Source organism: Ovis canadensis, chromosome 16, assembly GCF_042477335.2.
Source record: "Ovis canadensis isolate MfBH-ARS-UI-01 breed Bighorn chromosome 16, ARS-UI_OviCan_v2, whole genome shotgun sequence".
In the NCBI taxonomy this organism is placed as follows: domain Eukaryota; kingdom Metazoa; phylum Chordata; class Mammalia; order Artiodactyla; family Bovidae; genus Ovis; species Ovis canadensis.
In genome coordinates this window covers 16,337,641-16,352,155 of record NC_091260.1, presented here as the reverse complement: position 1 = coordinate 16,352,155, position 14,515 = coordinate 16,337,641, and the positions used below count along the sequence as shown (strand labels likewise).

The window sequence follows — 14,515 nt, the reverse complement described above, 5'->3', positions numbered from 1 at the left end:
GCCAGACCCTTGCACGCACACCTCACTTGAGCCTCACAGCACCTGCCAGGTAGGTAGAATTTTATTTCTCTTTTTTAAGATAAAGAAACAGAGGCTCAGAGGAATGAAGGAGCTTGTATAAATCACACACATGGTATGCAGTCTGTTGCTCTCCTTCTACCAAGTCTTTCTTCCATAATAAAGGTCTTGTCACCTCTAGATTTTCCCAGTTTAGCATTTGCCCAAAGAACCCTCCTGTCCAAAACATCTATTCACATATCCATCCACCCACTTATCCACCCTTCCACCCATTTATACTTATATCTAATCTATGTACTTTACCATTCAATTATCCGTTAATTCAATCATCTGTTCACGCATGCATTCACCCAGCCATCCATCAGTGCACGTAAATACACATTCAACAACATAGCCACTATATAACGTCCAGCTAGTCAATCAACCATTCAGCCACCTATGGCCCACACCCAGACTCAGTCAATCACACATCCGCCTGCCTGTCTGTCCCCTACCTATAAATCTAACCCATCATTCCATTCTTCATTCATTCACTCATCCTCCCATCCAAACACATAACAAACCACATACTATCCATCTTCTCATCCACTTGTCCAATCACCCACTCTCAGCCACCCAGCTACCCACTTTGCACATATGCAAAAATAGACACATGCTGCATTGGTTAATTTCATGTGTCAAGTTGGCTAGGCCATGGTACCCAGGTATTTTGTCAAACAGTAGTCAGGATGCAGTGTGAAGATGTTTTTAAATGAGATTAACATTTAGATTAATGGAAAATTTTCAGTAAAGCAGATTACCTTCCATAATATGGGTGGGCCTCATCCAATGAGTTGGAGGCCTTAAGAGGAAAAAATGTTGAGTTCCCTGAGGAAGAGGGGATTCTGAAGCTTACGGATTTGAGAGATATTTTAGCAGCATTGGCAGAATTTGGTGACTGAAAGATGATGGCATCAGAGAGAACCCCCCGTTTCTGGCTTGAGAGCAGAGATAAGCGGAGGTATCATGGCTGAGAACAAGGAGATGGGAGACGGGGAAGGGAAGTCGACAGTTCAAGCTTGGCTACCTTGGCTTGGTGGTTCTGGGGGCCTCTGTGGGGCACAGTGAGCAGAAGGGGAGATAAGATCAGCTGGAGATTAAGGAACCAAACACCGAGGGTAGACGATTGGGTCGGAAGGAATGAGCAGGTGACGATCAATTTGAACTGAGGGGTCTCAGGGCCATAAACAGACTTCTATCAGAGAACAGCAAGGGGATCCGAGAAGCCTCATTTCTCCCCTGGCTGGGGTCCTGACCTCCCCCTGCTCTGAGCTCCTGGGTGGAGTTTGGCTCTGACCAGGGGACCCTCCAAGCCGCTCCTTCTTTCCCTGGGGTTCATGGAGGGTTCACAGGAGCAGACAGACCCCGTAGGGCTCCTGCACAGATGGGAAATGGGGCCATCTCAGGCTCCAGCCCAGGGGTGGGCCCCAGAGCTCCAGCTGGAAACCCCATTTGGGGGCTGCAGGGATGTGTGTGAAACTGCTCCCTGGGTGGCTCAGGGTGTGCAGCTCGGAGAACAAACTGTTGTCTCTGCCATAAATCCCCTCAGCCATAAAGCCCCTTCCCCCCTGACCCCTTGGCTGGGGTGAGCAACTGAGGGCAGGGCAAGGCAGGGTGATGACCTCCTGACTCCAGGGCCACTGGCCTCCCGGCCCACCAGGCCGCTCCTTTCAAGGCCTCCTGAGCCCGCACAGGGCCCTAACTCTGTGGGACGCAGGCCTGGCCTGGGAGTCGGAAATGCTGGTTCAAGGCCCGGCTGTGCCCTGGCTCCCCTTCAGGTCATTCTCCCCATGTGTATCTCAGTCTCCTCTTGGCAAATCGTTTTTGAGAACCCCAGTCTTTCCTCTGGAGGGGAGAGTGGGGACAGATGAAGGGGTAGTTTCATTAGCAAGCTCCACCGTCACTGAACCTCTCTGGGACTCAGGTTCCCCACCTAGAAAATTGGGGTGATGTTAAGACCCACATCAAGGTGCTGTGTGGACAAAACGAGACACTAAACTAGGTCCTGCCAGCAAAGCCCAGAATCCAAGGCTTTTGAGCAAAGTCTTTTGAAAGAAAAGTGTATCCTTTGGTAAAAATATTAAAGGAGCTAGAATTGTTATTAAACACTTTGACGACCAGGAAAAATGTGATTCATGATGATTTTGTGAACTGCCTTGGAAATGACATGATATGTTTTGTAGTGCTTCGTTTTCCTAGGATTTTTATTAACTTATTTTATAAATGTGTATACTCTATAAAAACTAATGCACGTGGTGCAAAACTAAGAATGAGAAGTCAGCCATCTTCACACCCAAATTTCCCAGTGACCTAGATTCCAACCAGTATTAACAATTTTCTTTATTCTTCCAGAGAACTTCATCTATCTATCTATATATATATGGGGAAGGGGCTTCCCAGGTGGTACTAGTGGTAAAGAACCCACCTGACAATGCAGGAAACATAAAAAGACATGGGTTCAACCTCTGGGTCAGGAAGATCCCCCGGAGGAGGGCATGGCAACCCACTCCAGTATTCTTGCCTGGAGAATCCCATGCACAGAGGAGCTAGTGGGCTATGGTCCATGGGGTCACAGAGTCGGACATGACTGAAGTGACTTAGCATGCACATACATATATAGAAAGATACGGGAGGAAGCCAAACACACTGATGAATAATTGAGGTCACTGACGTGAACGGCAGGGACCTTGAGAAGCGTGGAAGGTTGAGGATGCTCAGAGGAATCCGTGATGCGTCGTGGAGATCTCCCCTTTCAGCCCCACGGCGCTCACTCCCCAGCTCCCACAGGGCCACCTGAGGAGGGCGCAGAACCAAGCCCCTCCCCAGGACCAGCCCTCAGCCTCGCCAAAGGCCACACCCCTCTCAGGGCAGCCCCCGTCCAAACACCGGCCTCCTTGGTTCAGTTCCAAGCGCCCCAGAGACGGCCGTGGGATTGGGAGGCCTTCGAGTCCAGCGCAAGGCCACCCGTTTCCCCTCTGCCCAGGCACGCTCTCACCCCCTGAGAGGACTCCCAGCCGTGCAGCAGTGGGGCGAGCCCAGAAACGCTCACTGGTGTTTTGAGAGGTTGGGAAAAGCAGTCACTACAACAATCCTGAAGCAGATGGCGTGGCCAAGCATCATGATATCAGAAAGTTACCAGCTGTTAATCAGACCAGGCAAACAAGAAGTGGCGAGTATACTGGAGACTTTGGTGAGAAGCCTGCTGAACAGAGAGTGGGAGAGAAACTATGAAGATTTGGGGACCCGCCACGTGAGCGCTAGTTTAAGGGCCCAGTCGTCTGGGAGCATGCTGAGTCAACGCCCTTGACACTAAAGAGCCACTTACTGCATCTCACAGCTCCCACCATGAAGAAGGGAGTTCAGCGCCTGGTGAGACCCTTTAGGTTCTAGAGGCAGCAGGTTTCACGCTGGGAAATACTGTTCTGCTTCATCTACCAAGTCAACATGAAGCTGGGCTGTGTGGGGGGGGCAAGGAAACAAATTAATTAATACAATTATTTTTAAGTGGGGGAAAGGACAATATAGGGGTAGGGGAGAAAGAGGTACAGACTACTAGGTATAAAATAAGCCATAAGTATGTATCGTGCAGCTCAGGGAATATAACCAATATTTTACAATAACCACAAATGGAGTATAACTTTAAAAAATAATGGCTCACTGTGTGGTACACCTGTACGTGTAACATTGTATGGCAACTATACTTCAGGAAAAACAATAAAATAAAAATAACAAATAAAAAGCCCCCAAATGGCCTATGGCTTAACCAAAGACAATCTTATTTCTCATGCATGTCAAGTCCCATGATGGTGCGGGGTTGGTGGCTCTGCTTCACGGAGTCACCCAGGGACCCAGGATTTTCCATCCTGTGGGTCTAGCATCTCCTAGGGCTTGAGTCTTTTGAATCGTCTGCAAATGGCCAGGAAATAAAAGAAGCCAGAGACACAAAGGCTCCTGCAGGGCTCTGCACTGCTGTGGACCCGTCTCTCCCACCCACACTCCAGGACCTGAACCTCTTCACGGCCTCACTTAGCTGCAAGGGAGTGTGGAAATGTAGTCCAGCTGTGAGTCCGGGGGATAAGAGGAAACAGATTTGGAGCACAGTTCACCAGTCTCTGCCCCAGGCTTTGAGCAGGGAGGCCACCACTATGCTTGGCACACAGCTAAGGGCTTGGAAGGCCTCACTGGTGCCTGCCTCCCTGTAGAGCTAACATTTAGCTAGGACTTCCAGTTCAGAGGACTGTTGGCAGCCAATGGCTGCTCTGCTGGGCCAGACTCTGTCCTGTCATTCACCGTACTGAACACCGCCTTCCGTCCCCTGGCTTAGAATGTTTCCCATAATCGCTCAGCATCTGATGCTGGAATTAGACCCTCAGAGGTGAACACAGGCTCTGCCCTTCGCTGGGTGACTTTGCTCAAGTCACTTAACCTTGACTTTGTCTTGCTTAGCCGGGCGCTGTGAGTCAATGGAATCAGAGGAGAGACCACGCATGTTGAGCCCAGTGCCTGGAGCACACCAAGGACTCAATTTGGTGTCGTTCTCCCTTTTTCCTACAAAACCAGTGTTTACTCTCGGAGTCTTCCTGAGTTAAGATGTATTTGGATATTAATTTAGCCCCAATGTAAGTACACTAGGTTGAATCTCAGAATCAGGAGACGAGTAAAAGTCTTCCGGGATATAGATTAGCTCAAAGCTGCTTCGTCCTAGCTGTGTGTAGAATCACCTGGGGGTCTTTTAATTTGGCATCACTCTGCTTCTAACTCTGGCCAACCAGTTCAGGTATCCTAACCCAGAAATATCAGCAAAGGAAAAATCTAGAAAGAATCTGAGTCAGAGCTGAGGGGCAGGCAGAGAAATGGGATCTGGAACCATTACCTATTCTATCAAAGGAGTGAGAGTGTGTTATTCAAGCCTCAGCAGAGAGAAGGGGGTCAGTGGGGCTTGAGGAAGCTCCCTCTTGACCTCCACTCAGCTCCTCCCAGGCATGGGGCGGCAGGCTTGCTCTGCCCTTTTCTCTGGAAGCCCCGCTCCCTAGTTGTCCTGCCTCCAGCCAGCCCCCTCTGATCCATGCTTCACAATTCCTGTCCAGGGGAAATCCTTCTAAAGCACAGCCTTGACTTTCAACCCTATCTGCAGTCCTGCCGTGGCCCTCACCATGTTCGGAGTGGACCTAAGCCCTTGCAGGTCTGCACAATTCACCTTGACCTTGAGCCCTGTCTGCCTTTGTGCCCCTCAGTACACTCCTCCCCTCCCACACACACACACCACTTGTTGCTTATGCTCCACTCTGAGCTTCTTTGGGTTTCCAGAAAACGCCAGGCACTCGCTTTCTCTCTCACTCTGAGGTTTAGCACGTCCTGGTCCTGTGGGCTGAAATGCTGTTCCCCACCCCCACCCAGTTAATTCCAACTCATTCTGCAGAGCCCGACCTTAAATTTCATCTCTGCCAGGAAGCATAACCATGCTTACCATAGATTTTGTGTTAAGTGACCCCCACTCATCCACTTCTACAGCCCTCTGCCCCTTCCCAATTCCAAACGCCAGTTTATTCTGAATGAACACAGTGGTGTTATAATAGTACTCTGCGTTATAATTTGAGATGCCTCAACATTCAACTTCAGCCTCAGAATTCAACCCAAATATACTATTTGGCTTCAGCCTTGGTCTCTGCTTTGTAAAGCCAGTAACCAAATGCCAACTTCACAGTCATTTTTGGCATCCCTAAATTGTGTGTGATAAATGGTCATGTAATCATGTAGGTTTCCCAATGTGTCCAATCATTGTAACGACATCAGTAATTCTTAGAAGACACACCATTGATAATATCTAAACCTTTGCTTCTGAACATAGGCAATGATTCCAAATATAACTCCGAGTGAAAATTGCCTTGGAGGATTTATGTCTTATTGGTCAAAGAATGATGTATTATTACTAGCTCAAAAGCCTGTAATAACTCATGGCAGTTGTGAGCACTGTTCATTTTATGTACAAAAACAAGCATTAGGAAAGCTCACATAGTTAGTTAAGTTCAGTTCAGTTCAGTTCAGTCGCTCAGTCATGTCCGACTCTTTGCTACCCCATGAATCGCAGCACGCCAGGCCTCCCTGTCCATCACCAACTCCCGGAGTTCACTCAGACTCGCGTCCATCAAGTCAGTGATGCCATCCAGCCATCTCATCCTCGGTCGTCCCCTTCTCCTCCTGCCCCCAACCCCTCCCAGCATCAGAGTCTTTTCCAATGAGTCAACTCTTCGCATGAGGTGGCCAAAGTACTGGAGTTTCAGCTTCAGCATCATTCCTTCCAAAGAAATCCCAGGGTTGATCTCCTTCAGAATGGACTGGTTGGATCTCCTTGCAGTCCAAGGGACTCTCAAGAGTCTTCTCCAACACCACAGTTCAAAAGCATCAATTCTTCAGCGCTCAGCCTTCTTCACAGTCCAACTCTCACATCCATATATGACTACTGGAAAAACCTAGACGGACCTTAGCCGGCAAAGAAATGTCTCTGCTTTTGAATATGCTATCTAGGTTGGTCATAACTTTTCTTCCAAGGAGTAAGCATCTTTTAATTTCATGGCTACAATTACCATCTGCAGTGATTTTGGAGCCCCCCAAAATAAAGTCTGACACTGTTTCCACTGTTTCTCCATCTATAGTTAAGGTTAACAAATTGACAGCAAATGGGAATCAACTCTCACTTTTCTGCGTATCTTGGGAGCCGAGGCTCTGGATTATGTTTTCAGTCCTGGAGGATGGATGGTGTCTCCCTCCACAGCAGTGGACACTTGTCTACTATCCAGTAGAACAAAGAAAGTGTCTTCCTCCAGGGCAACAGTCAGGCAAGGTTTCTGCCCACTAAAAGGATCTAATTCCCCCTACTTCAGGCTGCTCAGCTGTGGCACAAACCAACTGCCTGTACAGCATTCACCTGGCCTTTCCACATCTGCCCACATCAGTGACATTCATGCTGCCTGCTGAATCAATGTACTTGGATTGTTCTTTGACCCAGGAGGCCTGTGTCTTCTGCCAGCCTCCACGAAGCCCTGCAGGCCAGTCTGTTACCTTACAAGTAGATAACATCTCAGACCCTTTACAGTTCTTGACAACGGTTTATCTGAATTTTTTTATAATGTCAGATTTTTAAAAATTCTACTTATTGATTTATTTTTGGCGGTGCTGAGTCTTCATTGCTGCACGCAGGCTCTTCTCTCCTTGCAGCGAGCGGGGTCTCCTCCGCCGTGGTGTGTGCGCGTCTCACTGTGGTGCTTCTCTTGCCGCGCAGGCTCCGTAGCTGTGCTGCACAAGCGTAGCTGCTCTGAGGCATGTGCGAGCTTCCCAGACCAGAGAGGGGAGTCTGTGTCCCCTGCCTTGGCAAGATTCCTACCCGCTGTACTGCCAGGGAAGTCTTATTTGAATATGAAGACAGAGTTTGTCTGTGGTCAGTTTCCCTGGGAAACTGGCTCTGAGATGGATACATAGATGGAGAGACGGAGGAGAAAAGGAAGAATTCCTCTCAGGTGTTCAGACAGGAGAGGTGACTTATCATCCGTGCAGGTCTGGGGAAGAGAGGCCTGTATGAAGCAGTAGACAGTGGATAAATTCTCACATGCGGCTGCCGGACCCAGCACTTCTCCTGTTTCCAATCTGGCACTGGCCGTCTCCAAAGAGGGCTGCGATTAAATCCAGCTGAACCCTAAGCCCCGAGGATGGGAACTTGACAAATCCTGCACCCCAACTGACAGGCAGATGGGGTTGTCAACCATAGAGAAGGAGGGCTGCAAAAAATCAGGGTACAGACCACCCCCCTGGGCTCAACACTTGAATCAGGGGATTAAGCACATGACTATTTTTAGCCAGGTGAAATTTGTGAAAAGCAGACAGGGCTCAAAATGCAGAAGAAACCTGCTTTGAATTTGCAGAGCAGACCTCCATGAGAGCAGAGGGGGGCTTACTGGGGAGCTCCTTTTCTAAGAGAAGGAGATAGAGGAAATTTGAGAAAAAAGGTAGGGGAGGGCTCACCCCCACTGGACTCCCACCATGGGTCAGGCAAGATGTTGAGAGGCTTAGAAATGACATCTCCAAACTCCAGTCACCCCTCCACCACCTCCACATGCAAGGACCACCTATATGTCGCTCCTGCTGAGGATGCAAACTCTGATCAATAGGAATAATAACAGCAAAGGGACCAGCAAACTCTATAAAGGAGCAGATAATAAATATCTTGGGTTTGTGGCCATATGGTCTTGTCCCACAATTCTGCTCTGCCATTGTGGTGTGACAATAGACCATCTGTAAACAAACGCATGGGGTTGTGTGCCAATAAAACTTTATTTGTATAAATAAAATATATTTTATTTTGGACTGGTTTTGGCACACAGGCCATAGTTTGCCCACCCAAATATCAAATAAGTTTACAAAATATTGTGTAGCATGTTTTATTCTTTATGTGTTTTATTGAAGTATAATTGATTTAAATGCTGTGTTAATTTCTGTACAAGAAAGTGATTCGGATATACATATGTGCTTTTTCGTATTCTTTTGCATTATGGTTTATCACAGCATATTGAATATAGCCCCCTGTTATTCAGTAGTACCTTATGGTTAATCTGTAGCCTGCTTTAAATATAAGCATTGAAAAAACTGAAGATTTTTAAGCCCACAAAATGCAAGATAGCCCCAAGATAATTTTAGGGCTTTAAAAAATTATCAGTCCATATAGTATTATAGGCAAGGCAGTGTAATAAATGGTGAGATGAAATCTCTTTTTTTAAAATCCCATCAGGGTGGTTCTGGGGCAGTATATAGGGTGGCCAGATTGAATACAGGATACCCAGTAAAATTCAAGGTTCAGATAAACAGCAAACAATGTTTTAGTATAGCTATATCCATGCTTAATAGTTAGAAGAAACTAGAATATTTGGAACATATTTACAGGAAAAAAATATTTGTTGTGTTTCTAAAAACAACTTTATGCCTTAAATCTGGCAATTCCAACAGTATGTGTAATCATATTTGAAGAGACTGTTGAACCTCTGTCTATGTTTAAGGCCCTACACGATTGTGAGGCCAGGGCCAAACGGAGCTGATGTCCCCAGATTGCCAGCACCACCCTGCAGAAACTCTGAAGTCAGCACGGAGAAGCCACCTTTGGAGCGAGCGGATCTAGGTCTGTGCACAAGCTGCCTGGCCCCCAGAAGGGACCCCGTAAACTGTAGCTGCAGTTTTGCTCATTTGCAGTATCCTGCTGTTTTACTCTTCCTTCATAGACCCTATCACGGTTCTGTGATCTTGACCAAGTTCCCCAACTTTTCCTGAGCTTTTGTCTCCCCATCTGTAACATGGGGATAACAAAGGCACCTCTTGCAGGAGTTTGTGCTGTGGAATTAAATGAACTTGCCAAATAGTACAAGCTGCAAACTAATATGCTGTCAAGAGATTTTTAGTAAAACATGATAACAGCTCATTCATTCTCCCATCAAATCCTCAAAACAGAGAGGTGGCTATTAAGGTCCCCATTTCATCAATCAGGTAAACTGAGGCTCCATGAAGTGAGGTCACTCATACGAAATAAACACCAGAGATAGATTTGAACCAGTGGCCTGACTCCAGTCATCTCAACAATAGGCAGGACTAGGCCAGATCCACACAGCCAGCCCATAAGAGGCAAGCCCGGCTATACTTTGGCCTCCATAGCCCTCAGACACCAGTCCCCACCCCTGATCTGCTGAGCAGGCTCCCAGATGCAGGCAGCTGATGCTTGCCTGTAGAACTGGGACATTTCTAGCTGGGTCAGTTTGAACTAGAACCAGACCACCCAGGGCTTACCTGGATGCTGCAGAGAAGAGAGAGAAGAATCCCTCTGCCCCTCCAATATCCTCTTTGCTCAACCCTGAGGACTCCTTGTAGTGCCCTGGGGCGGAGAGACTTCCCGACCTTAGTCGCCCCTGGGCGTCATCCAGGCGTTATCTGATGCTTTTCTCTGGCAGCATGGGGCACACTTGAAATCATCTCATCAATTATGTGTCGTGATTTGCTTACTGTTTGTCTTCACCACAGACCTCGGAGCTCCAGAAAGCAGCAAGACTTCACCTGTGTGTTCCTGGCACAGGTAGGAACCCACTAAACACTTGTTGAAGGACAGACAAATTGAGGCAACTATCTTTTGGGCACCCTTATGTTTTAAATGGGCTTCCCAGGTGGTTCAGTGGTAAAGGATCTGCCTGCCAATGCAAGAGACACGGGTTCAATCCCTGGGTTGGAAAGATCCCCTGGAAAAGAAAATGGCAACCCACATCAGTATTCTTGCATGGGAAACCCCACGGACAGGGGAGCCTGACAGGTTACAGTCCGCAGGGTCGCAAAGAGTCGGACACGCTTAGCAACTGAACAACAAACAGCAAAATACATATCCTAAACATTTGCCTTCATTTGCTCATTGCATCGTCACACCAGTTCTTTAAGACTGGAATTGGCAGATCCATTTTACAAGTGAAGAAACTGAGGTTAAGAGCCAAAGTCCTAGAAAGCACTATGACAGGGCCATTAAGAATGGGGCCTCTGCCACTTGCTGGCTGTGTAATTTGTAATGACAAATTCCAAATCTCTATGATGGGAACAATAATCTTGGCTACTTCAAAGGACCATTTGAGAATTCTCAGAGAGTAGCAGAAAGTATTCAGCCATCTGTGAACACAATAAATACCCTGCAACTACTAGTTATGCTTTTTTCTGAGTTATTAGCACAATTTTGAGGTTTAGTGGCTTGGTCGTGTCCAACTCTTTGTGACCTCATGGACTGTAGCCCGCCAGGCTCCCCAGTCCATAGGATTTTCCCAGCAAGAATACTGTAGTGGGTTGCCATTTCCTTCCCCAGGGGGTCTTCCTGACCCAGGGATTGAACCAGAGTATCTTACATATCCTGCATTGGCAGGCAGGTTCTTTACCACGGAGCCATGAGGAAGCCCATTAGCACAATACCATGTACTTGTTAGAGTTATGATTGTGCAGCTAGTACGCACAGTGTTATGATCTGACTTCACTGTCCATCCTGCTACTTCAGAGAGAAGCAAGACAACAGGGGCAGAGGTGGGGGCCTGGAGATCAGAGTCCTTTCACGGCTTCAGCTAGGCATGGTTCCACACTGGACCTTTCCCTAAAAAGGGAGACCTGGCTTTGCAGTTCCTGACTCAGTAGGCCCTGAGGGGCTGGCAGGCAGCAGGCTGGCTGAAAGCGCCACCTTTAACTGCAAGGCTGAGTCATGCCACCACCCCAGGCTGAGGAGGGGTACAGACTGCTAAGGAGAGAATGGGAAAGGGGAGGAAAGGGACAGCTCAAGGTCTGGGCTTTCCTACCCTGAGAATAGTCATTCTTCTCTCTCCTCCCTTGAACCTGGAGTGAAAGCTTGCTCGGCCCCTGGAAAAGGTGAGTCCTCCAGAGCAAGCAGCATTTCTGGGTGCACGCATCCTGGGAAAGACACAGGCGCTGGGGCAGGACCCAGCTGAGGTGAAATCCAGGCTCACCCATCCTGGATGTGTGACCTTGGACAGGTAGCTTCAGACATTGGGCCTCAGTTTTATGCACAGAATGAGCACAGAAAACACACCATACTGGGAGGCTGCAGAAATCATGTAAAACTAATGTTTAAAATACTCTTGGTAAACAGTAGGAGCTCCCTAACTTTCAGGTGGCTTTCCCTGTCTCTGCGCCTACATCTGTCTCCCAGCCCCCCATCTCCCTCTAGGTCTCTTTCTCTCTCTTCCCTCCTCATTACAGGGCAGGAGTTGGAAGGAACTAGAAGACCATCTTGGAGTCAAGCCTTAGGCCCTGCAGAAGGGATCTAGGGCCAAGTATAACATCAGATTATTAAAAATGTGGATTGTAAACACCAGCATAACTGGCCAGAACACAGTGGCCACCAGACCACAGCCCAGCTGCTCCCCATGCCCAAGGCCACACCTCCTGCTGCCCCTGGATCTGGGGTGGATCCAGCTCCACAGGCACCGGGCACAGGCTGGTGTGTTTTCCCTGAGCTGAGCCCAGGGGCCCTGGCCAAACACTGTCCTCCTAGTCAGAAGGCCTGGGGAACAGCTGCAGGGTCTGTCCTCAGAGGGGTGAGGGCCTCCCACCCCGGCCTCTGAGCCTGGCCATCCATCAGGCCTGGAGGAGGTAGCCAGAGACCAGGCCCGTGGGGACTCTGCCTAACAGTGTGGTGCTTGGTGCAACCCACAGACCAGGATGGAACCCCACGCCCCCACAGAGCAGCTATGTGAGACTGAGTAAGTCATTTCACGTACTTCTCTGAGCCCCAGGCCCCTCATCTAAAAAACTGAGGATGTTCTGGGTCACCCCATCTCCAAATTGTGGAGTGAAGATTAAATGAGACCACGCATCTTAAACACAGGATCTGGGGACTTCCCTAGTGGTCTAGTGGTTAAGGCTCTGCGCTCAATGCAGGTGGTGCAGGTCCGATTCCTGATCAGGGGGACTGAGATTCCATATGCCATGTGGCCTGGCCAACACAATAAATAAATAAAGCACAGTGTCTGACAGAATTAAAGCATACCCTTTGTTAAGCCCCAGGCTCAACAAGATTGAGGCTGGAGATTAAGATGCCATCATAACTGGGTGCCCTGTGGTTACTAGAGCGGTCACTTTCGTTAGCATCCAAAGGTGAGCAGCCTGTGTGGGAATGAGTGAATGGGCTATGGAGCCAAACAGCTGGACTGGACCCCCAGCCCCGTGATGTTACCGTCGTCACTGTCCCAGCCGCGCTCCAGGAGCCCCGCCTGTAAATGGCGATACGACCTAGCTTCATGGCCTCACTTGCTCATTTGGGAAATTACTGAAATGTTTACTGAGCACCTGCTGTGTGTGTGCAGTTCTCGAGCCCATGGGCGCACCAGGCTGGGTTCTCGTCCTCCAGGTTACTGTAAAGACTCAGGGAGAAAGCGTATGGACATCGCCTGGCCTCTAGCAAGTGCCCAGTGAAGTGATCTGTCCTACACTGATGCCTGCCTGCCTCTTCCCTCCTTTGCTCCCTCCCTCCCTCCCTGCCTCCTTCCTTCTGTCCTTCCTTCTACCCCCCCCCCCCCTTCCTACCAGTAAGGCGTGAGTCAGACCCTGGCCCTCTGGGAATAATTACACCCAGTATAGGGGTAGAGGGTCCAACCCTCCCTTCCCCAAACAGGTGCCAAGACCTCCCTGGCAGGCGCAGACCATGGGGGCTGGAAGGAAACGACAGAGTCGGTGGCTGCACCAGGAGAGAAGGTTTAGGAAAACAACCCACTCGAGTTACCTTCTAAATGACTAAAGCTTTGGCCCGGAGCTTCCTCGCAGCGCCGGAGCTCTCTGCCCCTCTGGTCCGGGAGGGAAGGAGAGCGGCACCGGATGCTTCAGCGGCCCTCTCAGCGCTCCGTTCCAGCCCAGGCGCCCGGGGAAGCCCCTTTCGGGGAGGAGACGACGTGGCTCGTGCACAGGGACTGGCCCGAGGACTCCCACAGTCACGCCAGGGTCGTGACCCCGCGGAGAACCGGGCTGCGGGGTCTTCCACGGCCAAGGCCGCGCGGGCCTGCGGGCCCGTCTCGTCACCGCCCAGGCTGGCTGAAACCCGAGCCCGAGAGATAGAGCCCCGGCGGAGCCAGCCAGCTCTGTCCTAACGTAATTTAGCTGTAATCGCAGCGTGTTTTCCTTCGCTATAATTAGTAAAATGTGGTTGTTTTCTGTGTTCCTGGAAGATGTCTGAACTGGAGCCAGCTCCCCGTAGTTTTTCTGACAAGCTCTCCCCAACGGGCCCATCAGCACCACCATGGATTTCCTGACACTTTAACCCCTTCACCTGAGTCCTCCTGATTCCTCAGTGGGGGCCTCTCCCTCCTGGGGCCCCCAAGGACAAGCCCCTGGCTCAGCACAGTGCAGGGCACGCTGTAGGTACCCAGGAAATGCGGGTGGGCAGCCAGGCCATCACACCATCAACAACAACGAAAGGCATGTAGGAATGAATTCCTTGTTTAGGAATTCTACAGGATCCTCAAAGAAGTGTGTGTCGTGTGTGTGTGCAGCTGTCCACGTGTGGGTATATCCATGACAACCAGCAGAGCCGGCTCTGTGTGGGACACCAGCTATGATTCTAGGTCCCTGTGCCCACCTGATCGAGCTGGAGCCCCTGCATGTAAGTGTGAGCCCTCCTCTGTCTTGGGGCCACCCAGAGGGTACCAGAACCGATCCTGAACGTTTTGAAGACCATTTGGGAGGTGGGGACAGGGCAAAGGAAGGGCAGTGCCCACGTCCTACAGTCCCCCAATCCGTTTATCACATCTTCTGCCTTGGATTATAATTAGGCACAGTTCTCAGTCTGTCCTTTCCTTCAGGCATCCAGCCAACGTTTATCTGATCCTACTGTGCTTTGCCATCTATCATTCTTGGTGGCTCTCCATTGGGTCTTCTGTAATTGGGTCTCAGGCCC

The 14,515-nt window shown here is 49.6% G+C and overlaps 1 long non-coding RNA gene across 1 annotated transcript in view; it reads right to left on the bottom strand.

Moving 5' to 3' along the window:
• Window positions 1-13,752, bottom strand: part of LOC138421535 (uncharacterized) — an 81,546-nt gene extending 67,794 nt beyond the window's left edge. The window contains exon 1 of the long non-coding RNA XR_011249528.1: window positions 13,349-13,752. This is a non-coding gene — a long non-coding RNA (uncharacterized lncRNA). The remainder of the gene's footprint in view (window positions 1-13,348) is intronic.
• Window positions 13,753-14,515: the final 763 nt, after the last annotated feature.